A 26,373-nucleotide genomic window follows, 5' to 3' on the forward strand; every position below is an offset into this window, starting at 1 on the left:
ACCTTTTGTTATCCCAGTAATCCTGTTTGGCTTCCTTATTCTGACACAAACACATTCTCCTTAACACACACACACACACACACACACACACACACACACACACACACACACACACACACACACACACACACACACACACACACACACACACGCGCGCGCGCACACACACACATACTGCTCTCTCTTCTTACTTTGTTACTCTGCTGTCTCTCTCCCTGTGTTTCTTTTTCACACACACTTTCCCTTCTCTCTGGCTGTCCCTCACACATTGTGCTTACTCAATTCATTTCACTTCAATGTGTTCTGTTGGCATGAATAAATAAATAAATAAAAAAAAAAGTATTGTCAAAGCATCAATACAGAAATCAAACACTGTGTCCTGTTTTGTGTGTGTTGATCATTGACTATTCCTCCTCATTTTCAATGGTACACTCACTCACACACAATACACGTTCACAAACACACAACAGTAAGCTTGCAACTGTTGTGGCTGGAACTTGTAAAGTTTCTGAATGGACATCGCTATTTTCAGCCAATTGACAAGTGCATGCTGTTTCAGAGTGACTTATAAGCTGTTGCCCAATAGCGCTTTGTGTGCTTGTAAAGAGCAACTTAACAGCAGCTGAAAATCTTGTTTTCGCTGTCCTGCAGTGCTTTAATTTTCACCTTGCTGCTGTGATGTAAACATGTACTCCAGGGTGTGTCGATACACTGTGACATCATTTGGGTATCGTTACATGTGCCACAGAGTGCACTTCTTATTGCCAAAGTGAATGTAAATACACTAGAAAACTCTTTTTTCATGCTCTGGCAACTTCTGCTGTTGTCTGGTTTGTGTGCTCTTGTGTGCCAGAGGGTTGTTCGCGAGGTAAGATGCTCCACTCTGTAACATAGCTGCTCATTTGTAAATTGAGTGTTTCTGTAGTTCCAACAACTCCAACAGAGTGATTCATTTTCCCAGTTAAGAATTCATATCACATTCTGCTTTCAAGATCAGATAGGAGGTAGAGTTTATACAATCTTCGGCTCTCTAAATTGGGCCTGGATTTATAATTTCATATTATGTGTATTTTCAAACTTGCACATTTCTTTTTTTCTGTTGTGGGGGTTAATGTTATTGCTGTATCCTTAACTATCTACTAATTTTTTTTTAACATTTTATTAAGTTTTTAGGGAAATGTTATAGTATTGCAACGTTGGGCTTAGCTGGGAGCAGAATTTCTGGATTCGTACTCACATTCTCTGAACAAATATACAGAACAACTAAGGGTTAATTTGTAGGTTTGACTTCTTATTCAGCCCCATAACAGTATATACCATGAATAATAATCACACATCAGTCATATTTTTTATGGTCATTTATTAATAAAAAAACAAAAACAGAATAAAATTGTATTTACAAAATTTCGTCTCCGTCTCAGTATTCAGCCATTGATGGTCCCAAAGACACGTCTTTTCCTCTGAAAAGTAAAGATGGACATCACACTTGCTGCATAGCATGTTGGTCTTCTGCATAAACATGCGATCAAGAAGAACAATAAAGAAAAGCAATCTGGTCACATCCAGCCTTTTTCTTCAACCCAGACATGTTTCTGCATAAGGACAGACTGTTGCCAGCTGTTAAACACAGTATACTTCTCTGTAGTAACTACCTCAAAGTATTTCTGTTATTTTACCCACAATCCTCCAGTGCTGTGTGGAGGAGAGAGAATGCAGAGAGAGCTGGAATCTGGAAACAGAGTTTTCTGATGAGGATGCTTCAGCTGGCCATGTGCTAACATTTGGTTCCCATTAGCCTGTACTGTATTTATGTGGCATTATGTTCAAAAACACTACATAAATTATGTACACTGTAAATTTGCTATCCGTTTGCAGTGGGAGTATTTGGGATGGCTCTGCCAGAGAAAATGTCTTCAGGAAGAAAAAAAGGGTAGAAGATTAAAGAACTCAAAAGTATGGATAATATGTTGTATGTGAAAAAGTTGCCCTTTTTAATATTAAAAATACATAGGTCATGTAAAGCAGAATCAAATCCCAGCATTGATCCTTCTCATTCTCTCCCATTGGCTGTGACTGAATTGACAAGATGCCGTGGTATTCAACATATTGCCACATTACTTCTGGTAGCAAACTGCATTGTAGGTGTCGGTGCTGGAAATGTCAGTATTAGGGCAGGGGTGCTGTAAGTCAAGGCAGATGCTGTAGCGGCAGCAGTAGTATATTTCACTGATACTGATCTCATGCTTTCTGACAGTAATGGTACTTATGGTAATGTCCTCTGTGAACCAGACATGGCCCTGTGCGCTCACAGCACATAGCTCCCCGACACTGCTCTGATTTAACACCACAGAACGTAAAGGCCTGTGCTGCTGGATATTGAGATTTTAAATTTCAAATTCTGCAACACTGTCAGTGACACAGTCTCTTCCATCCATGACTAAATATTTAGGTTTATAAACAATTGCATGTTAAGAAATTTTAAATTAAAAATGTGTTTTATTTGCAGGAAATACCTGCCTGTGTACCAGAAAACAGTAATGGACATGTCTGGTGGGGATGATAAAGACAACCCTACCCAGCTACATTTAAATGTCATCTCAAAAGAAGTTTTAACTGAAATTGCCCTTTCATCACTTAAGATAAATGCATTTTTTAATTACAGATCTTTAAAGCTGCATTCATTGATTTCTTGGCCATTTTGGGTACATCTAAACAAGCTCAAAAAACAAGATTTGACGCTTTTTTTGTCTTTTCTTGCCACCTTATAAATGCAAGTGCAGCAATCATCCTCCTTTTAGCTCTGTTTTAGTCTCTACCAACTCTGGTAAAATGCCAGATAGGTAACATACGCTGAGATAATCAGAGCTTGTTTGCTGAAAATAGCTGCCTGCTGCTGCTGGAAACAAGAACAATGACAGCAGAGTTTGCGGGCCACAAAACCAAAACACTGCGCTAAAAGAGGCTAAAAAGCGCTGTAGAGCTGAGGGAACTCCAAAGTCGGGTAGCATTTTCTATTGGTTTGTCACTACGAGTGACTATTTTCACATTACGCATAGCGATTTCATCCATTGGTAATATAAAATCATGATTGTGCAGCTTTAAGTACATATTAAATAAATAAGTTAAAGAGCACTTTAAGGACATCTCATCCATGCTGGCTTTAAAGTTGAGCTTCAAAAATCATTTTGACTCGGAAATGTTCTTTTGTTTTTTCTTAAAGTTGTCTGTGTCTGAATTCCTGCATTATGTAATTGCCCTAAAAATGTCAAACATTTCAGAGCTATTAGGAAGGATGGGGATACCAGATTAGAAAATTAAAAAAAAAAAAAAACATTTTAGCATTCCTGGGCTTGGAAAAGCTTGTTTGAAGAAAAAAAAGAAACACAAAACTTCAATTTACTGGCTTTTTCTCTGAGCATTCAACTGCATCACAAGGTCTTCCTCAGCAGACGGAGTTTGCTCAGTAGTCTTAGAGACACCTTAGTTGTCAACATGTATGGGACATCCACCAATGGTCCATACCTTGAGATTTTTTTATGTTAACTGTTGTGATTGTTTATATTCCATCGTAGCTGTGACGTAGCATCCCAGCTAGCTACTTTTGTAGGATGCGTTCATCCTTTACCTCGCTATGTGCGCTGGCTAGTTAGGGTTAGTTTTTGGATTTGGTGTGAAAAATTAATGAATTAATACAAAATAAGTGGAATGAAAATTATACTACTTCCATATTATTCACTCCATACACTGTGGGATCACCACCAGCCAAATGGTTTTTTGAATGGCAGATTTATCAATAATATGTTGCGTTTGAGCAGTCCATATACACACATCATCCTAAGCATGCTCAATGTTTACTTTCAAAATATCAGTGACTATAATAGCTGATCTGAATTACTGAGAACTGCTAATTTAACCCATAAGTGGCTAAATATCCTGGAGTCTGGGCTCCTGATACTCATTTCAAAGCAATATAAATAATGAATCTGTCTATCCTAGTGCCAGATTTGCATTATCATTGTAATCCTCCAACACATCACTAACCCGGTGCAAGTCTCGGTTTGCTCTGTCTGACCACGCAGGGTTAACAACAATGAAACAAACAGCATTGTGTGTCTTTCCAGTCTCCCCTCTGTCATATTTCCTCCACCCCTCCTCTCCCAGCCAAACAATGAAATTTTAAAGGAGTGACAGTGAGAGAGAGAAAAAAATGCATTTTTAATTCAACTTTCTTCGGAGTACCTTCCTGAGTCTCTTACCCCACAACATCCATCTCTCCTCATCAGCCAAACACAGACAGACGCCACCTCCTCCTCTCTCCCTTTCTTCTCTCTGTTTTTGAATATGTGTTTTCTGTTTATTATTAGCTGACTCGGTGCTTCATCATCCTGTGAAAATTCATATCTGCCGAACATAAGGGGGAGAAACAGTGGGGAATCAATCTTTTGTGCTTGGGCAGATAAACACAAGACACAATCAGAGGGAGAAAGAAAGACGGAGGGAGAAGGAGAAGAGAGGAGAAGAGGGCCTCATCCCCTCATCCCAGCCGTGATGGATAGCAGGAGTAAAAGTGTCGGGACGGTATTATGTAAATTAAGGAGGCATCCTAGCATGGCCTTGATGATTATGGGGAGATGTGAATGATGTTTGCGGGTCCCCAGGCGCTCCGCCAGGCCCTTGTTATTCTTCTTCCTTCCAACCACCCCTGGGGCGAATTCAGTGTGACCCCCCTGGACGCCTTACCCTCCTCCCCTCCCTGCTGCCACCCATACCCATCCACTCTTCCCCACAGGAGTGCACTCCACCCAAAAAAAGAGACAGTAAAAAAACAACTCACAACAAGACATCTGTTTCATTTACTTAACAAATTATCTGTCAGGAAATGTGCCCCCAGTGCCTCTAATAGGCAGCCGGAATGTGGACAGGGACGACGGCGACAGGGGTGGACGCTGAGTGAAGGAGAAACAGAGGAGGAGGTTGGGTTGAGGGCATCTCTCGTCCCTGTCTTCCTCTTCCCTCTCCTCTTCTCTTCACTGCAGCTTCCCCAAGGTGGATGTACAAGTGACAAAGCAGTAAAGTGATAAATTGTGACACTTTTATATCAATAAATGTGTGTTTTTCTTCTCTCTGTCACTGATTTGAATTGCACAGTAGTGATCCAACCTGTAGCCAATTCAAAGCTTTTCCATTTGTAGTTCTACAAACATATCCAGTGTCTGGAAGATGTTTCCTGGGGAAAAAAAGTCATCTGTTGAACACAAAGTGATGTGTTTCACATGTGGGATGTTTGGAATAAAGCTGCAATTGTTGCGTAACTCCAACATGACAGGAAGTCTCAAAGGCGGTGGCCTTTGGCACCAGGGTTGAGCCTGGTCATCAATTCTGTTTGGACAAAATCTCCAGGAGCTGCTAAAGTGTGGTGGCTGTCCGGTACAGTGGCATCAGGAATGAATATCTCTTTCTGCTGGGCCATGGGTGAGAGTCAAGTCTGAGGCCATAGTACTCTGCCAGAAAACTGCGGATTGCGTCCTTTTGGTTAGAAGTGAGTTAATGCATGGATCTATTAAGAAAAACTGGATATAGTGCTCCAACATGGTGCCCATTCCTCCCTCAGCTGCCCACTGGGTGCATATGCCGAAAAAGTCTCCACGAGAGCATGGAGCATGTGCACTACAGTCCCTCTCCAGCCGAGCTGGTTTAGAGCATGTGTATTAGAGACTTCCTCTGACCGAGCTAGTTGACCTCCTGTTTGCTCCTTGTACAAGGAAACGGTTCTGTATCAGTTGGCAAGACATGAATACATATCACAATACAAGTTGGGCTGTCACGAAAACAGTCTGTTTTTTTTTTTTTCTTTTTGCTTGCTTACATTATTGAACAAAATTCTGACAAAATGGTAATTTCCGGGTGTATGGGAAAAGCCTTTTTTGGCCAGTGTGTGTCATTGATACTGCACTACGCCAAAATTGCCTCACAGCCCAGAACTGTTCCTGGGAGTTTAGACTCAATGCCCCAAGAGAAGGAGTTTAAGTATTTTGGGGTCTTGCTGACAAGACAGGGTAAGATGGAACGTAGGTTCGACAGGCAGATTACTGCAGTTGTGCAGGACTGTTGTTGTGAGTAGGAGCGCTAAGCCTGAAGACAAAGCTGTTGATTTACAAGCTGATCTTCTTGGTGGTCTTGAGCTTTGGGTAATGCCCGAAAGAATTAGATAATTGATACAAGCGGCCAAAATAAGTTTCCTTGGCAGGGTGTCTGGCCTCACATTTAGAGATCAAATGGAACAATTCAGTTCAGTTCAGTTCAGTTCAATTCAATTCAAATTTTATTTGTATAGCACTATCTCATACAAAGGCAGTTTGAAGTGCTTTACATAAAAACAAGATAAAACAGCAAAAATGTGCTTATAAACAGAAACATCCATGCATACATACACATATATACAGACTGCTGTGGGACGGCTGTGGCTCAGAAGGCAGAGTGGGTCGTCTGCTAATCGGAAGATTGGCGCTTCGAATCCTGGCTCCTCCAGTGGCTGTGCCATTGGTATGTGAGCGTGTGTGAATGCATTAGATTCCCCTCCTGATGAGCAGGTTGGAAGCTTGCATGCTAGCCATCAGTGTATAAATGTGTGTGTGAATGGGTGAATGTTGGCATGCAGTGTAAAGCGCCTTGAGTGGTCGTAAGACTTGAAAGGCGCTTTATAAGTGCACTCCATTTTACCATTTACATACATACACACATACAAACATACACACTGTAAAAATACAGTTCTGTTCATTTAAGAAAATACTTGACTGAGAAGGAAGGTTTTTAGTTTGGTTTTAAAAGAACGCAGCATTGGAGAAAGTAAAAGATAAGCAGGCAAACTGTTCCATTCTTTAAGTGCATTAACGCTGAATGCCATCTCATCAGACTTTGAAAACGCTCTAGGCACATGGAGGAGATTTCCACCTGGTGAATAAAGAGATCTGGTTGTATTGTAAATGGACAGCATGTCTGAAATATACTATGGACCCAGACCACCAAACGCTTTGCAAACCAAGAGAAAAATTTTGTCTTGTATTCTGAAAACAACAGGTAGCCAGTGAAGGTTCTTGAGGACCGGAGTTATGTGGTTTGATTTTGTAGTAATTTTTTTTTTTTTTAGTAATTTTTCTTAGATCTTGTGTGGCTGAGTTCTGGATGAGTTGTAGTCTATCGATTGTTTTGTTTGGAGGACCAGTAAACAGAGAACTGCAATAGTCCAGCATGCTCATGACAAATGCACGCATGAGTTTCTTTAAGTCAGACTGGGAAAGAAAGCCTCTGATTTTGGAAATGTTTCTGAGCTGGAAAAATGCAACCTTCATGATGCTGGTGATATGATCCCTATAATTGAGTTCACCATCCATGGTTATTCCTAGGTTTTTAATCTGCTCACTTTTTTTTAGTGAGCTGGACTCCAGGCACTCACAGACCTGGGCTTTAGCACCCACAACCATGATCTGTTTTCTCCCTGTTGAGCTGAAGGAAGTTTGCAGGCATCCAGTGGTTAATTTCTTCCAAGCAACTGACTAGGGAGTTTATGGGTTGGATAGTGAGATGAGAGGCTGCATGTTATCAGCATAATTATGGTAGCTAAAGTTCTGTTTGCTGATAATGTAGCCAAGGGGAAACGAAGAGGACCCAGGATGAAGCCCTGTGGGACCCCACACACTAATTCGTGTTTGTTGGAGTGGAAGTCTTGAAGTGTGACAATGAAATTTCGATTATGCAGGTAGGATTCAAACCACTGGAGAACTATGCCAGACAGACCCACCAAGTTTCTTAGCCTTTCTAGCAGGGTCCCATGATCCACCGTGTTGAATGCAGAGCTTAGGTATAGGAGTATTAGGACTGAGGTTTTTTTAAAAGAGCAGTTTCTGTGCTATGAGACATGCAGAAGCCAGACTGGAATTCATCGTAAATATTATTATCTGTAAGATAGCAGTTCAGTTGCTAATATACAACCTTTTTGATAATCTTACTCAGGAAGGTGAGGTTGGAGATTGGCCCATAGTTGCTAAGTGCATTTGGGTCTAGGTTGTTATTTTTTAGAAGTGGTCTAATAGCTGCAGTTTTCATGCAATGGGGAAAGATACCAGTCTCAGGAGAACAGTTTACTATTGACTAAATGTCATCTGTTAAAAAATCAAAAATAAATTTAAAAAAAGGATGCTGGGAGTGGATCAAGGGGGCTGGTAGAGGACTTCAGTCAATTTATAGCATCAGTGAGATGCCGGAGACTGTCAACACGCAATGGTGGAGGTATGGTGCCATGCCATTGGCCTGATGGCGCTTTATTCCGAAACTTCCCAATTGACTGAAAGCCCATGGTCCAATGGCCTGTTATCCCGAAAAACAAAAGCCCACTGCTCCGTAGGCCCGTTGCTCCGAAAATACAGAGACCCTTGACATGCAAGGGATCATTTTAATCCAAATCTTGATCTTTCCCTAACCCTAACCAAGTGTTTTTTTTGCCTAAACCTAACCAGACCTTATCCACAACATTGTCACATCAAAAACATAATTATTTTTTATCAAGCATTTCAAAATACACTAAGATATTAAAGGCAAAAGATGATAGAGAAAGCCTAATCGGAGCACCTTACCATAAATAATGGCAATGTGTCATTATTGGTTATCTGAAATTGATAATGTTTATTACCTGACAAAACTGACTTTTTCCTATATTACTGACGTCTTCTGCTGCAGTAAGAAGTCATAAGTTATCTTTTAGAAGGAATAGATGTTTACTGGTAAGCTTGGCTCTGTTAAATTTAACAAGATGTTAACAGAGGTTTTCCTCTAATATTAGGAAACAGTTGAAGATTTTATTTACCTCATTGTCAGTCATTTAAAATGTGAATTAACTCATCAAACAGACTTCACAATTCACTCAATTCTTCTGATAAATTTGGCCTTATGTTTCACAAAGCAGAACTCTAATTTAATGAAATCACATTTTATAAAAATTGTGTGGACATGCTGACTGGTGTTTTGGAATGTCAAACAGACTGCAAACTTCACTGAAGAGCTGTTAAAGTTAAATATCAGCAGAAATCAAAAGTCTTTCTTTAGGAGTTATATAAAGTTATACATTGTGGTTTACATTATGATGTATACATTATCTGTCAAATTGAGCAATATGTTAGTGGAGTCTGTAAAGAATTAAGGCCAGCAGTCACTCAATTCCAACTCCAGAGTGTGTATTTTCAGAACAGGACTTCAGAGCAGTGGGCTTTTGTTTTCTGGATAACAGGCTGTTGGACTATGGGCCTTCGGTCCAATGGGGCATTTTCTCAAACTATTGGGGTTTTGGAATAATGGGCCTTCAGACCAATGGGCAATCCCCGGAGGTATGTCACAGTTAGCAGTGAAGTTACTAATTGGGATATTGCACCTGATGTTAAGAATTTTGTCATTGAAAAATGATGCAAATTCATTGCATTTGGCAGTTGAGAAAGTATGAGAGGAAACAACGGGAGGGGCTAATGAGTTTATCAATGCTTGAGAAAAATTGTTTTGGATCATTTTTGTGGGCGTCAATAAGAGTTCTTTTCTGGCATGTTTCAAGCTTCTGTTGTAGTTCCTGAAGGTGTTTTTGAAAACGTCCCTGTCAAAGTGTAGTTTTGATTTTCTCCACCTCCTCTCAGCTTTTTGGCAGTCTCTTTTGAGCTCTTTTATGATCTCAGCATTTCTCAATGGGGCTTCACATTTGCTAGAGATTTTTTAGATCTTAGTGGTGTAGCATTATTGCTGCTGTTTAACAGAGGAGAATTAAAGCAATCGGCTTTATCACAACTGCTGCTCTCAGATGAAGATGTGAAGATCTCATGTGAAATGACATGTCTACTGGTGATAGCTCGACCAACAGCTAAGAGTACACCTAAGCAAACACAGTAATGGTCTGACAGTGCAACATCACTGACAGTGCTTACTCTGATATCAGTATAAATGGAAATGTCAAGGTCAAGTATGTGTCCGTGCTGATGAGTTGGCTCCATAACATGTTGGGTCAAGTCAAATGAGTGCAATAGCTCATTAAAACAGACTCTGGTGGACGGTGCGGAATTATCAATGTGAATGTTGATATCACCAGAAATAATTACTTTGGTTTAATCAATACAGATATTTGATAGCAGATCTGCAAAGTCACAATTCAGAGTTGTGTTTGGGTGGTTGGTACATTATCAGAAGCAGGACTGACATGTCACACTGTAGATTGACAGAAAGAAATTCAAAAATGGCTGCTACTCCCCCACCTTTTGCCCTGCCTTGCAGCATGCAGAAAGTTATAATTGGGGGGTGATGCACCATGTGAAAAAATTATTTGCATCTAGCTATGTTTCAGTAATAAAAAGGGTATCAGGGTCATTATCCCCAGTCAGTTTGCTGACCATAAATGACTTATTTGTCAGGAGAGAGACATTCAATAAGGCAAAATTAAGAGCATGTGAGGCAGTCCCTGGGGTGTGAGGTAGTATGATTGAGCATGATGGGGATGAGGTTATCGAAATAAGCTTAAGAAATACATCTGTTTATGTTAACTGACCTTTCAGAAAATATAACAGGAATAGCAGGTGCGAGTGCCGATAAGGACCTACATGGAAGTTTTTTTTTTTTTTTTTTTTTCAGTGAGTGGGATCAAATGCACTGGTATACCTGTCCACTGGTAGTTTGTTGTCTTGATGATGTAATTTACTGTCGGATGAGGGGATGTGACCCTTGTGCACTGAGGTGGAGACCGTCTTTACAAGAAGTTTGCCACAATTCCAGAAGAGATTTAAGCTGTCTATATAGCCCACAATGTACTTGGCACAGATTCAGGACAACCAAGTGTGAATACTCGGCAGCCTACTGAAGCACTTGATGCCACGACAAGACACAGGAGTGGGATCAGAAATGAAAACCTGACCAGCGTTGGATGTATGAATTACATTAAAAAGATTAACAAAGTCAGCCTTCAGCAGTTCAGATTGCCGACATGAGATATAATTTGTTCCAGCATGAATGATGAGTCGTTTCACAGTAGGGTGCCTTTTAAGGATAGATGGCACCTTTTGTGCTATATCCAGAACACTGGCACCTGGATAACAGTACATTTTAACCAAACTGGAACTGACATGTCTGACAATGAAGTCAGATAATAAGCCAATAACCAGGATTTGTGGATTGACTGTGGATGACGCTGCAGGGCTTACCCAGCTATTTGGAGGCAGAGAAAAGTGCAGATTACCTGGCTGTTGGTGACCGAGGGATGTAGAGGGAGCCAACCTGTCTGTGGCAGAACTGGTTCGCTGCTTTGTCGAAGTGAAGTGAGAGGAGGGGTTGTCACGAGAACCACCACAGCCACAACTAGAGGACAGTGGCAGCAGAGGAGATGTGTGATGCAGTTTTGACATAAGATCTCACACTACTACTGCTGGATCTATCAGTAGCAGATGCCACTGGGCAGTGAGCAGGATCAGGAGACACTCCAGTGGGGACACAGTCTGGATCTGGGAAGGTTTTGCCAGCATCACCTGGGTGGTCCAGGGCTTTGTCCGGCAGCGCTGTGAAGCAATTTGTCAGGTGGAGTGGTAGGGGACAAACAACCGGTTGTCTTCACAAAGTTTCTGTGGATTATATTTTTCACAGTAAGCTCCTGTCGTCGTCTTTGTGTCCATACAAAATGTCAAACTTTGATGGAGACTACTCTTCAAGACCAGAGTGGAAGTGTTGCTTGTTGAAGGGACCCTCTTATGGTGGATTGGGCATCTTATTAGGATGCTTCCTGGAGCCTCTTTGTGGATGTCCAAAGGAGGGATTTTGTATTAACTTTGGAGGATACCCACTTGATTTTGCTAGGTCAGACTTTAGAATGGATTTTTGCATGGAGCAAGGACTGTGGATGTAGCTCCCCTTTTTTTGAATCATGAAAAGGCAAGTGAGAATTGTATTAGACTTGAGATCCAACTCAAAGAAAAACACAGCACACGCTGCCACTGAGATGGAGGGATATCCATGTGTCATGTAACATGTGGGTGTGTTTACGTGTCAAGGCTCTCAAGTTCGTGACATTTTGATGAAGGTAGAGGACAAAAAACTGACATGTGAGAGTGGTAGCTGTGCCACGAGTGGCTCTGAATACCAAGAAGAAACAATGCATCACAATACAGGCTTCTAAAACAGTCGTAGTGAGCTTCAGAGGCCGCAGGAATATGTAAATGCACACATGCATGAATCCACGTGGCAAGCTTTTGTCCTCCTGCTTCATATGTTACCTGCTCTTAGTGCATGCTTTATGAATCATCTGGGGAGGAATATACAGGAGAGCTTTTTTGCATTTTTTTGGCAGTCTATCTCAGTCCTCAAAGTTTCCTTTACGATAACGAAAAACCATTAGCTGCTGTCAAACAGCCAAGAAGAGAGATTATTTTTTTTATTGAAATAAGATTAAAATGATAAGTTTGACTGAGGGTTCCACCTGATAAAATATTTCAGCTCATAAGCGCGGTGTGGGCACAGGGATTAGAAGAGGAAAGGGTGAGGGGAAGGGGGAGTGAGCAGGAGAAAGTAACGCAGAGGAGAGAGAGACAGAGAGAGGGAGAAATTCATAATGTATAATAAAACAAAAGGTGTCATGGGAAATAACAGTGATATTAAAATTAGAGTAAGGTGGGATCTATATGAAAAATGCAGATTTGAAAATGTAAATGATGATGAGGGAGAGGAGGACAGATGTGGAATTATGATAGTGGTGTGGAAGTAAAGAGAGCTCTTCAGGGCCTCAGAGAGATGCTCTGTGTCTGGGAGGGACTTTATGGACAGGTTCAAGTAAGAAAAATGATCAGAGAAGACAAAGGAAGAGAGGTGATGGGGTCAGAACATGGGACACATTTTAGGGACTTTAGATAGGTAGGGAGCCTTTAAAAAAAGACATGCAAGAAATTATGATGTTTGGAAGTAATACTACATTAATAATGATTAAAACAATACTGCAAAAAGAGTGTTATACATTCATTTCATTGCATTACTACCACTTACACATGAGGTACATAGGAAGAATATAGGAAGTAAGCAATATTCCTCTAGCATTCCTCTGTGTTTAGGTCAGCATTTATAAAAGTGTGATATTATGTTCACTATTCCCTCAATATCTGAGATATATGATTGAAGTCAGTAGTGGAAGTACTCAGATCATTTACTGAAGTGAGAGTGGCAATACTACGGTGTAAAAATACTCAACATTGTAATTTCTGCAAAGTAACTATTAAGCATTGCTGTCAAACAAATGAAGTGGAGAAAAAAAGTGTTCTATTTTTCTCGTAAAGGTGCTAAGTAGCATAAATTGTGAACACTCTCGTAAATTACCAGTCAATTGTTTTTAGGTATTATACCTGTGTAACTGTACTTAGTCACTTTACAACACCGAGTGAATTTTACAATCACCCCCAACACCCCTAGAAATGTTTGACTCCAAAATTTTGTAAAATGTTTTAATGTTGTTTTTTTTTAATTATTATAATGCATTGTATTTTTTATACTATATTTACACATGGAACTGTTTACTCATATTTTCTGTAAAGTCTGTCTCACTATATGATGGTCATTCTGCTGTTTCAAATAAATAAGAAATTACTAGTTAATTATTCAAAGAGTGTTTTTTAATGTGTTTTAAAACATGTCCGGAGGGGATCCCTGACACTCATGTTGAAAAGGTTTGGGGAAACAGTTTGTGAGAACAGAATTTATAGCATAAGAAAGCTGTAAAGAAAAATATATTGTATCAACTGTAATATTTCATGCATCTCTGGAGTTATTTTGTTTGCTTAATGCTGTGATTTACTTTTGTATTTGTGCTTGGCATGACAAACTTTTTTTCCCTTTGTTCTTACTCAAAAATTGCAAAAAATAAAAAAATAAAAAAGATCCCTTAGAAATACAACTGAGATGACTATGCTGGTCTAATTTACATTGTGAAGTGGATATTTCTGATCCTTGCTTGCAGATTTTCTGTCCTTCTGTCCTCATCTTCACATCTGACCTATGAAATGTTTTTACCAGGTTGAAAAGTTCTTCCTCTGCTAAAACAGTTAAGAGCACAATGAAAAAGAGAATCAGTCCACAGCTGTATCACTTTCAGGCATGGAAACAGCCTGATGTTTGAAGATATGTCTCTCTGTGAAGAGAGGGACATTACCACAGAAAGGAAAATAACAATTTTAAGGATGATGTCTGGCAAGTCTTAAATACTGTGAAGAAAAGAAAAACAAACACTGTGTTCTTACATGTTTTATAGGCAAAAGGAACATGCAAACTGTTAATTAAGACTCCCTCCAAGGTTTCATGGCTTGTGGTGTATGATGTGTTTAATGCACAGACTGTCCAGCTTTAATGGAAAACACTGATGACAGTTCTGTTTGTAGTATATACTATTGTGGATGTGATAAAGCAGTGAGCCGCTTCCTTTTGTCAGTAGCAGCTCTAATCAGGAAGGTTCTAATGAGAAATATGTTTCTGAGAATTCTCTTTGATATAATGTACATATATGGACAACATGTACTACATAATTTCTACAAAGCAAAGAAGAGACAATTGAGAGACAAAGAGACATTAGGCCTCATGCAAGAACATTTTCGTATTCTTCTCCTAAACCTCTCACTTTTTTCTGTTAGGTTTACTTAGCTTTCAAAGTCAGATTCAACAAACTCTTTTAATTGCACGAACTTGTCATGAATCGCTTGTTTCAGCCCGATGAATGTCACCTGTTCGTGAGAAGGTGAGTGAGATTTTATCATTAGCATACTCAACGCCCCTAAAATTGCTAATAATAATGTTATGCTCCGTTTGTGGGCAAGTTTCAGCCACAAAAATGTTATCTAAGTGTAAGGAAGAATTTTACACCACAGAGCTCCAATTCCTGGTGCCAGAAATCAACAAGCAATTTATTATTCCAAGTTAACAGTCGTATTAGAAGAGCTTAAACAGTGAGAACATACCGTATTAACACGGCTGCCGATGGCATGTCATCTATACTGTAACAGAAATAAAGAGGAAATGATTTGACATGAAGTTAAAAAACAACAAATATTTTTTTGTCTTTTTACTTGTGATACACATCTCAACTGTCAACATTTTTGAAATAATTGAGTAACAGTTTAAAAGAATAACAATTGACTCCTGATGACTGCTGCTCAAATTCTGATTATTGCAGCATCATGACTTGACAGAACGTGACACTGATACACAATAGCAAGACTAAAAGTCTACAGCTATGCTAACAGCTCTGTGAGGCTGTACATACAGAGATGCTTTGCTAACGTCAGCCTGCTAACATGCTCACAATGACAATGCTAACAGGCTCATGTTAAGCAAGTATGTTGTTTACCATGTTCAACATCTTTGTGTAGCATTGTAGCATGCTAACATTTGCTACTTTCCCCATCAGCTGATGGGAATATCATTAGTTTTGCAGGTATCTGGTTATAAAGCAAAGTACTGGACAAATAAAAATGTTGACATGATGATGGTGCTAAGTGAAAAGTTAATTACTTACTAAAATTAATTTCCAACCAACCAACTCCCCAACAGACATTGCCTTCCATAGCGCCATACTGCTAGCATGGCTAAAAATGTATTACAGTGGAAACCGCTTTAGAAATCACGTCTGTCCGGGTCAAATTGATCACTATAAGCGGATGATTATTTTAACTCATTTTTTCTTTCTCTTAATTTCTCATGCATATTACCATTTAATTGACATTATTATATATATAACATGTATATAAAGTAATGAAACGGGCAGCTTCACTACTTACTGAATTTTATTGACTGTTTCAAAATAGCTGTTTAAAAACTTATTGTTTCACAGCTGCATTTCGTTGGCTTGTTTGTCATAAGTTTGTTTGTGAAAGGCTGGAAGTATATTCAGTGTTTGATGCAAACTTTGCTCTCCAACAAGAACTACATATTCTCTTCCTGCCTTACTACGTAAAGGACACTCTACTTCCTGTATCAGCACTGAACACAGTAGCATCAGATATAAATTGTTTGTTGCAATGTCAACATTAACTCCAAGGGATGATTTTTTTTCATTATCTGTGTAGCCCACCTATCCCTAGTCTAATCAGGGAAGGGCCCTGAGTTCTTTAAATCAACTAACTTAATGTATAATAAATACTACATAAATGTTTTTCTTTTGTTTATATACACTTTTGTATTTGTCTTGGGTCGCATTATTCACTGTTAATGAACTGTAACACACTTATTAGGCTCTGTTGTACTTAACCCTTGTATTAAATCTATGTACTGTACTCTACTTGATTAGACTACCGCAATGAAATAGGTGTATCACTCCTTTAAACAAAACTGTCACTGATATCCACTGTTGAATACCTCTAGTGAAAAAAATAACCAAACATTACACTGGATTCAGTGTAAGAAATAATGAACTTCTCTTTTTTTACTTTTAAAAATTTCCCATATAAACAATGAAATAATATTTAGTCTCTTTCAATAACTGAGTTATGGCGTTAACTCTCTTCAACTGTAAACAATACACTCAAAGTGAAATTTAGATTTCCTCTGGGCTAAATTTAAAAAAAAAAAAAATCAAAATTTATGGGGCCACATTCACCAAGCACACACACACAAACCGGCAGCTATTTAAATAAAATAAAATAAAATCCCTGTTGCAGGCCTGATTCGACGCTTGTGAATGGAAAGGCCCAAAACTATTTGGCCGCTTCACTCAAAGAGCAACAAAATAAAATGAGGTACCTTGGTCATGAAGTCTGACTCCATTCAGCAGTTTATACCAGCCTCGGTCTCCGGGAGGGAACAGGATACACGCTGAAGTCCCAAGATGGCGGGTCCGGCCCACGTAGTGAAAAGTCTCTCTGAATGTTGACTTAGTAGCTCATAGCACTGTCCAATAAATCCTCATGGTTTCCACGTCGAAAACGATGAACTAAGACCTTTAGCATAAGCTGGGTTAGCTACACAGTGGCTACAAGTCCATTCACTGTGCTAATGAATGCTAACAACACACGTTCAGCTAATGAGCTAATAAACAAACAAACGTGAACAACTGTACAACAAACTTCGAGTAGAAGTATCTTCAGCTGCTCGCAGAAAATATGCAGCATGAGTATCTTGGCCAAGACTGTTGGGTAGATAATGTCAGACACCAGCTACACATTTGTTTGTAAACACTGCGTATACATCGCGATTCAGTCCGACAAGTTACATGACTTTCACTCACACTCTACTTCCTCTCCCTCTTTCTCTACACCTGTGTGATCCCACCCACTTCAACCAATGAATGACCAGTATTTAACTTACTCTGGAATACTACTTCCTTTTACGACCATGAACTCTTCAAAATAAAATGAAATACTTATAACTATACCTCTGCATATTTTTAAACTTATTTATTCCACTGAACCTTTTAATCTTTTAGGAAATAGCTGTTTTTAACCATATTTATGATGTATCTTTTAACTTCAATTATTTATCTTAACATAAACTTTATTACAATATATGGTATTTTTAACCTGGCTACATATGCTTTATGTAACCTTGTGTGTGCTACATGCATTGTCAGTGAGAGTTAAAGACAGAGGGACATACTGCACATGTACATTCATACGCACAAAGTCAGTTAACGATGTGTTAAGGCAAAAACTTTGAGTACACGGCCCATTTCCTCAGTATTGATTGACATGCATCATTTTGCACTCAGCATGTTTCAATATGAATATGTCATCACTTACACTGCTGTAAATCACATTGTCCAGACCTCAGCTCACCACTGTTTGGTGACCCCTCCTTTACTCCCTCCTCAGGAGGAGTACAGAGATCCCCCTCTTTAGTGAAGAGGGGAGGAAGAGTAAAAGGAGCCCCCCTTTGATATGAGCCTCCCTGAGGGGCTCTCCTGCTACTAAAGAATTTTACAAGTTCAAGTTCCAGCCACTAGCCCCTGAAAGCTGACCTGGTCTGCCACATGTCCTCTGTTGCCAGCCAGCCAAGGACAAGAGGAGGCAGGCCGGGCTCCAGCAGCCAGCCAGCATATGAAGGAGAGACATTTGAAAGAGGCTGCTGACATTGGAAGTGACACAACATAAGTAGAAATACATTTAATGTGTAAGTTTAAAAACCGCCAAAATGCATATTGTGTGCATGTGCTTGAACATATTTATTTTTGCAAAGCTGGTAACCACAGCCCATATGTATCAAGCATCACAGAAATCCTCTAGAGAACTGCATTTAAAGGACCAGTGTGTAGGATTTAGTGGCATCTAGCGGTGAGGTTGCAGATTGCAACAAACTGTATACCCCTCCCCTTCCAAGCGTGTACAGTCGCCGCGAAACTCGCAAAAAACACGAAAGGCCCTCTAGAGCCAGTATTTGTTTTATCCATTCTGCTACTGTAGAAACATGGTGGTGCAACATGGCAGGCTCTTTGGAAGAAGACCCGCTCCCTATGTAGATATAAAGGGCTCATTCTAAGGTAACGAGAACACATCAATTCTTATTTTCAGGTGATTATACACTAATTGAAACATATTGGAATATTATATTCCATTTCTGCCAATATTTCTGTCAATAGATCCCCCTAAATCTTACACACTGGTCTTTTAAAGTTAAAGTTGGGCTAAAATCTCTCCTACCTCAGAGTAGGACTTGAGAATTATTGATAAGGCTTACTACACTTACTTTCAGCCAGGAGATGGATTACTCAGAGGAGATAGTGTGACATTCTCTCTGTGAATGTATGGTGAAATTATGTGTACAGACAAATAATATAGATAATTAAACTATCTAGTTATATATGCAAACATGTGATGCCAAAATTAAAATAGCTTAAATGTCATACTGATATTTACCAGTCAGGTACTTGCATAGTAGACTGTAAGTACACCCTGGCAAGCCACTCACATGGCTTAATAAGTAAACATACAATTCAAATCAACCGTATCACCAGACATGAACACAAATATTGGACAATTCTGCAACACCCTGGATTACATTCAGTGTCAACGTTTTTCAATTAAGTTGTTTTAAAATTCCTACTGCGATATCTTTGCATGGCAAAAAACACATGTTTAAGGTTTGGGAAGATCATACTAAATGTTCTATGGGTAGGTTATGGTTAGGGTTAGGCAACTAAAACACAAAGATTTTAGTGATAAAATCGTCCAATATGAATGTAATTCTTTGAATCCTGGGCTGCTAAAAAAATGGTACATCATTTGATTCAGCCATATGACATATTCTAGTCAGCACACAGATAGTTTTACAATGCAAATAGTAGCATATCTCGGATATATTTTGCAAGATATTGCAAATATGCAGCAATGATGGTGCAAAACCTTTTCGGGTTGTGAAGCACCTCTAAATGGAGAACATTAAATCATATATTTAATTTCAGCCAGTGTTGGCCAATACATCATAACAATATGAACATGTCTCTAAAATATCATAGCCCAGCCACTGATCATTTAAAATAATTAATGAATCCATTCACATATTTGCATGAATGCAACTTGTGGAGATGAATGAATCTGTGCATTATCTGAAGCATCAAAGTTTGATTTATTACTACTGAAGGTGTTAGTTGTGATCCCTGTTGCAAATGTGTTGCTCTGAGAATTTTTGGCTCGTCGGGACTGATTTCCTCTGAGATGCTTCATAAATGCGGGCCCTGCTATCTTCCAGAAACTCTGTGAGAAACTTTTTCTCACTTTGAAAGGAAACCCACCAAAATGTCTGTGGAAGTTCCTTTGAGTTATCAGGACAAACACATTGACGCTCCTGTCTCCGTTCAGGAGCTGACACCTACTATACCTCACATACAGACAACCTGCCTTTTCAAATGAAAATTCCACCAACATGAAGAGGAAAATCTGCCAATTATGACTTTTCACAGCTCCATTACTGCCCTTCAAATGCTTAATGAACCTTGTTAACCTCAATTCAGCAAAACCAGCAGACAAAACGGACAGTCACCCAGCTCTGCGATGCCACTTAGTCAACAGCGATGCTTCAGCCATTAGCTGCCAGCAGCAGCCAGTCTGGGCTCTTTTATCGCCGAGGGACTCTACACAAGTGCTCTTAACTGCACTCCTTCTTCTGGATAAAAAGGGAATCAATTTTTTGCCCATTAGCACTGGCATTAAGAGCTATTATTTGCCTAAATGGCGATAACTATCCACTCCCACGTCACCCGTCATTACCGTTATTATTCTGAGTCAAACTTGAAAGGACACAGGGACGTTTGACAGGCGCTGCAGCCACCGTTTGTTTGGCTGCTCCTCGGGAAGGAAAATGGAGAGAGTGGAGAGAAGAGGAGGGGATGCTTAGCTGTTTAGCTTTGGTGTGGTAATGGAGAGGGAAGGAAGGTGTTTGTGTGGGCAGAACAGACACAGAGAGAACAGAGTTAGTGATAAGTACTCTCTTGACCTGAAGATGATAGATTTTTTTCCTCTTTTGCCCACCAGGAAACTTCAGTTTGACAGTGCTCAACGATGATGCATTGTTCCTTATAGCAGGAAACAGGGACGTAGCAGTGAGAAATTTGGAATTATTGAGTTCGATATGCAATTTCATTTGACTAAGCCACAGACAATGTCAAGGCAGGGTGTGGTAGACCGACGATAGATGCCCTAACGATCCCTAAATCCTCCCAGGACCTCAAAAACACTTGAAAGAATAAATGACCCGTCTTGTTTTACCGCCTCCCCAATATGTGCAGATATTGCTGAATGGGCAGGGAGCTGCGGTGAGGAGCGGCTAGGATGGCACAGGGGCTGGCCTCACCTGTAATGGCATATCTCAGCCTCTCCTTATCGATCAGCTCTGCCCCTGAACACTCGTCTGGGCTCCGGGCCGTGGGCCGGGGACAGGGGGAGGGGGGCGGTGGCCGTGGATCTCGTTGCCACGGTGCCCTTGGTGAAGGCTGGTGTCCAGTGACAAGCAGCAGAGTGGAGTGAGTGAGGGAGTGGAGGGGAGCTGCTGTGATGGAAGTACAGTTCACACAGGATATCATCAGTGGACCAGCAAACACACACACACACAAGTTTTATACTTGTGAAGCATGCCTGATGTGCAATGTTCATTCTCTGCATGTCTCAACGTTAAGTTAATTCTTATTTTTATCTTAAGGGATCTAAAAAAAATTAAAAAAGGATGGGCAAAACAGAAGCAGCAGAGGTTGTAACATTATGACTTTTAGTTCCTAGTTTGGTCAAACTCTAAAAATGCTGGATCCTAAAATTCCCATAATGCAACTCAAAAGCGTCTTTTTGTCAGACCTCCTTGTCCAGTGAACGGTCTTTCAAGCTCTACGTAGCCAGTTTGTAATGCAAACTTTTATTATAAATTTGTGTTTTCCAAGCCTGAGCTGAGGTGACGCTGAAGACATCACAATAACATCAGGATTATTCTCTCAGTCCTCCATATCCACAGCGTTATACATTATACAACTGTTTTCACAAATTGAGCAACATAAACTGATATGCGTGTGTAAAATTGCTGGAGTGCCTCTTTAATATTAACATCAACTCAAACCCAATCTGAACTGAATCATCTGAAATTTTTGAGAAAATGAAACAAAAAACTGATGGCTATCACAGTTATAAAAATAAAATCAAAATTCTGAGATTAAAATGGGACTTCTGTGATTTAATTCTTGGAATTTTTAAATATAAATCCTGAGCATCACTGTTCTGACTGCTATGATTTTCATGACTTCTGATTTGAATGTCAGAATAATTACTTTAATGTCAGAATCCCTCAAGTCAAAACTCTTAGAATAAAGGAGTAAAAAGGAAGAGCTCATTTTGCAGAACTATTTTCTTCCACATTGCACAAATGCCAAAGTTTCCAAAGATACCAAATATGTCAGGTTGAACATTGGAGATTTGCATACAATTATGCATAAAACATTTAGAACATTTCTATTTAATGTAATGGTGGATTTGAATGTTCCTCCCAATATAAGTATCATATTTCTACAATGAAGTGCTGCAACAAGATCATTTTTAATCTACTTAATGGTACATTTAAGAGGAAAATCAAAGAGGTTACAGCCAAGGTGTCTTCACTCCAATGCTGTAAACAAGAGTAGGAGTGCAAGAACTACACACACACACACACACATGCACCCTTGAGGATTGAGTGAAGTATCTTTTCAGAATATTGGGATATCTTTACATGAACACATGCATACAAATGCACAGTGTGTCTGTTCCCTGCAGTAGCACAGTGTAAATCCTCAGTGTCTGTCTGTACTCCCTGGTGACCCCGTCTAGCCGCTCCTCACTTCTTCTTTCTTTCTTTTTTTTTTTTTTTGACACATCAGATGAAGAAGAGGGTGGCATTGGTGGGAGGAGGTGGAGGCGAGCCAGTCGTCCTATCGGGCGCTGCGTTTCTCACTCGGTTAACACCTCGCTGGAGAACAGGATGCCAGGCTTGGACGCACCAACCCCACCACCACCGACACCCCCCTCGCCTCATCCAGCTAAACACACACTTAATGTATTTGTGACACTATGCAGTATTTCACTTTTATGTTTCCTTCTATAAGTGTTCCGTGACCTTTAATCTGTTTTGACTAAAGCTTAGCTGCTCCAAACTGTCCAAACTTCACAGATCAGCTCACATGTATTTAAATGTCTTCAGTGTGGTTTTTCTCAGCTCTACACTTGTAAGCGTGCCATGTTGATCCTTTGTCCGTTTGTTCTTGGCGCTTGCTTCACTTGTTGCCGAAAGCTGCCTGATAAGAAGACCTTTAAAGAATAAGTCAGTTTGTCCAACTGGTCAACTTAGTATCAGTGATTAGAAGTGATAAGAACCAAGGAAAATTAGCCATTTTCCACAGCATATTATTGGTTTCAGAGCTCCATGTTAACTAGCTTTTCATATATACAGGCCTTACGTCCAAGCTTAATATATACTGGTGCTCTAAGGGGTTCTGGTGTAGCTATGGTGCTATGTGCATATGCTCTGCAACTGTTAATACATTTTGGCTACAGCATCTACACTTGACCTTACACTAAGACCACAAGAACAATCAAGCTGATAAGAGGCTCAGTAATCTTTTCTCGTACAGTAACAGTAGTCATTTTGTGATCTAGCAAAGCCATTTCCACTGAAAACCTTATGCTAACCACATTCATTGCTCTCACAGTGAGAGAATGAATGGAAACATGATTACTTTGTCTATTATGATGATGAGTTTCTTTTTCAGTGACATTAGCTAGACCTGGCAAACTTTGCTCCAACACTGTCTTCTTAAAATTACCTTTATATACCACTAATTTGCAACAGAAAATATGGTTTGTGTATTTTTTTTATCAACTTAATAGGTAAATGTTTTAATAATTGTATGATCTTTCCTACACTTTCACCAAGTTTTCCCAAAATTTTTCCCTAACCAGAGAATTCTTGTAACCTAAACCAGTCCACATGAGGGACATTAAACATAGTTACTGTAGAATAATAATTAAAACATGATAACGTATGACATATCCAGCTAGTGTTGTGGTGGTACTTTAAAATGCCACACTTATCTACAAATATCTCCTACACCAGAAACATTGGTGGCAGGACTGCCACACACCATTACCTAGAAGAATAAATGCGGTTTCACTTGCAGGAATAGTTTGAATTGTTGTGACATAAGGTAGAGAACACTAGGCTACAATGGCCTGTAGTCATGGCCTACAACACTACAACAAAGACGTTCAGGTTACCAAGAGAGAGGCCTGACAAGCACTTTAAAAGTAAAGGAAATTATGTTTTGTAGATGTCTCCCTTGTTGTGTCACATTTTGTTCTCCTTACTCCTTATTACTGCTAAATTGCTGCATGTTGTCTAATCTAATTTTGAGAAACCTGAATATGCTAGCTGGGCTACTCCAGTTACATCAGCACTAGCATATTGTTGCATGTTTCTGTCTGTTGTTTGTGCTGGTGCATCGAGGACTCTCCTTGTAGAGACATTTGTCAGAAATAAATCTCATGATAAACAATGTAATTATAATCTACACAAAGAATTGAAAGTTACAGAGAAAACAAATCCAAAGTAGAGAGTTAAAATGCTGCAGTGATTAGACGGCCATTAATCAAAGTAGGTCCATATTCAACTGTTAAGATATTACAGGAATTAGACTGACAGGGATGTCAAAGAGTCACAGATAGTGATCAGAAATCTGAATAATGTTCTTATCATGTATACAGGGAGATTAAAAATCAGGTTTTTCTATGTTCCATCCATCTACAGCAGGATAAGACTCACTGAACACTTGTGCTCTCTTCCTGTGTCAGATGGATGTTCTGCATCCAGCATACTAAGCAACAACCACTTTGCATGCAGTTAAAAAGAAACCAGAGGGAACAATGTGATCAGAAGCTGTGGCTTTTCACAAGTATGTACTGTATATACAATGCTGTCCATCCATAGCTGGGAGAGGGAGTCCTCCCTTGTAGTTGTATCATTCACAGATGTTTCCATCTGCTCCTCTTTTATATGCTGACGGTGGGGAAAGTTCCCAGCCAAACAAACACTTAGCTTCTCCATCAATGGAGGCGGTAACCCAGACCACTCAAGCAAGATTACTTAAAGTGCCTAAGAGTTCCAGTATGCTTCAAACAAACTAGATCTAGTTTTGACCACGTCTAAAGGCAAGTGTTTATACCTGCTCTGAATGGACACACTCGAAGGCGGGATGAAAAGCCTGCAGTCTTAATCTAGGCTCTTTTTACTGCCTCCCTGATCTCCCTCCTTGTAGCCCTTTGTTGCCTCAAAACAATGAATCATTCAAACTTTGTCTAACTTTGACTCCTTACTCTATCATGGCATTTTCGGAAATTTACAAAAATTTGTGAACACAGCTCTCCTGATTCTACCTTGGATAGTAGGTTACAGATGCTGTTAGACGGTCTGCCAAGCATTTAGTTTAAATCATACTGATGCCATTTTCAGACTCACATTAGCACTGTGTAAAAAAACGTTTTCTCGTTCATTTTAATGAGATCACTGCATTGCACAGATGCAGAGGGCCTAGAAAATAAACACAGGATAGTCCAGCGAGAATTGAATCTGGCTCACATTTTGAACCAATGCAACACAACTTCATGCAGAAAAGTCCACATTGGCCAAATATGTCCACATTCCACACTTTTGGATAGTCTCTTATCAAAGGCATTCCTGGTGTTGCACTCTGGAGTGCACATGCAAAGTGACAGAAGCACTGCACAATAGTTATGTGACAAATAAAAAAAGACAGCTGAGAGAGAAGTTCAAACCCTATCTTACTTGCACACCTAGCTAATCATTGCATGCAAGTAGAAATGAATGTCCTCTTTGGAAAGTTACAAAAATTGGTGGCCGCAGCTTCCCCGATTCCTGAATTATTAAACATGAAGGAAGGGAGGTCCCTATTGGAGAGTGGGTTACAGATGCTGTTAGATGATCTTCCAACGCTTTGTTTAAAGCATACCAACATTAGCGCTGTGTAAAAACAGCCTTCTCATTAATTTCAATGAGACCACTGCATTGACACAGTGGGGGTTCTGAGGAAAAGCAGGGTGGTGTGCCAAGAACTGAGCCTGGCTCAAATCTCGAAGCGATGCATTGTAACTTCATGGGGCAATGCATGCATTTGCAATGCATTCAAGAGGAATACATTGCAAATTTTAATGGCAAATTTTACTGTTTACCTTGCAGTCTTCAGGACAGAGGAAAAACTGATTGTTACCATCAAAACTTTACAGAGTTTTAAAATCCTTTCAGCTGTGCAGTGTTTTGGATCTGATTAGCCTTCAAACTCACTGATCTCAAACTGGACTTCACGGACCGTATTTCATTATCTCACCAATAACTGTAGCAGATTTATTTTTTCCGCAGCGCTGTTTTCACTGTGAATGCTTGCTAACTTGCCAAGGTCAAGTTATTAAATGATAAAGGTGGCAGTGATGAACGATGATGACACTGTGGTAACCATGATGACATTGTTTTTATCACGATCTTGTGGAATGATGTGATGATGATGACGGACGTGAATATGACGGAAGTGATGATGAAGGTGGAAATGGCGATTATGACCGTGATGATCATAATGGTGATGATTTGATGACGATGAATGTGAAGATGATGATGGTGGTGGTGATGACGATCACATTGTTTATGATAGTGGTGATCTTCTCTTTCCTGCAGGCGTGGCTGCCACGGGGTGTTCAGTTCTGTTTCTCCTATGGTTTCACCATAATCACAGCAATCACACAGCCTTTGTTCTCTGCCATGTAAAACAATGAGCTCTGATTAGTCAGGAGAGTCGTTCAAAACACCCACATTTAGTCTATATAC

The 26,373-nt window shown here is 39.8% G+C and overlaps 1 long non-coding RNA gene across 2 annotated transcripts; it reads right to left on the minus strand.

The window, feature by feature from the left end:
* Window positions 1-4,834: 4,834 nt before the first annotated feature.
* Window positions 4,835-17,274, minus strand: LOC121880992. 2 transcript variants are annotated; one of them, XR_006091677.1, is made up of 3 exons: window positions 16,783-17,274; window positions 15,003-15,038; window positions 4,835-14,087 (listed from the first exon to the last, which is right to left on the minus strand). It is a non-coding gene; the product is annotated as an uncharacterized LOC121880992 (long non-coding RNA). The 2 variants fall into 2 exon arrangements; XR_006091676.1 differs by having other exon boundaries at window positions 4,835-14,182.
* Between the last annotated feature and the right edge of the window lie 9,099 nt (window positions 17,275-26,373).

Source organism: Thunnus maccoyii, chromosome 16 (assembly GCF_910596095.1).
Source record: "Thunnus maccoyii chromosome 16, fThuMac1.1, whole genome shotgun sequence".
Lineage (NCBI taxonomy): Eukaryota > Metazoa > Chordata > Actinopteri > Scombriformes > Scombridae > Thunnus > Thunnus maccoyii.